Below are 825 nucleotides of genomic sequence, written 5' to 3'. Positions count from 1 at the left end.
TCAGATCTGTTGTTCATAGGGTCACTCTGAGTCATACTCTACTCAGTGACACCTAACAGCAACAATGAAGACTTTATTGACTGCAATTTAGTATTTTTTTCAGATGATATAAATAATTTATGGTTTTTAATCAGAATAAAAATAGATGTTGTTAGAATAAAAATATATCTCATTGCCTTCAAGTTAGAATAGACTCATATCTGACATTTCAATGGGTTTTCAGAGGCTGTAAATTACACAAGAGGAGATAGCCTATCTTTCTCCCATGGCACTGCTGTTGAATTTGAACTCTCAGAGAAGCATTAACTTTGGGTTAACAACCCAGCTCCCTATTAACTATGCTACCAGAGCTGGTAATCAGAGCATAGCAGTGTGGAAACAAAATTCTATACCAAATCATAAAATGTGAAAGGTTCTTTTATCAACTTCTATTAGGACAATTTTACATATAATTGCTGATTTAGGAGAAAACCTGAAATTTTAATTATTACTTAAGACTCATATGATTATGAAACCAACTTAGATTAAAATTACATGACATAGCTGGGTCATACAAAGTTTCTATGTTCAACTTTTTGAGGAAATGCCAAATGGTCTTCCAGAGTGATTGAACCATTTTACAATCCCATCCACAGTGTATGAAACTTCCCACCTCTCCACATCCTCTCCAACATTTATTGCTTGCTGCCTGACTAAACTTAGCCACTGCTACTGGAGTGAGATGGTATCTCATTGTACTTTTGATGTGCATATCTCTTATTGACAGTGATTTGGAGCATTTTTTTTATGTGTCTATTGGCTATCTGAGTGTCTTCCTCTGTGAAA

Source organism: Elephantulus edwardii, unplaced genomic scaffold, assembly GCF_000299155.1.
Source record: "Elephantulus edwardii isolate Elephantulus edwardi_28Jun2011 unplaced genomic scaffold, EleEdw1.0 scaffold00016, whole genome shotgun sequence".
NCBI classification, from domain to species: Eukaryota; Metazoa; Chordata; class Mammalia; order Macroscelidea; family Macroscelididae; genus Elephantulus; species Elephantulus edwardii.
This window is presented reverse-complemented; position numbering follows the sequence as displayed.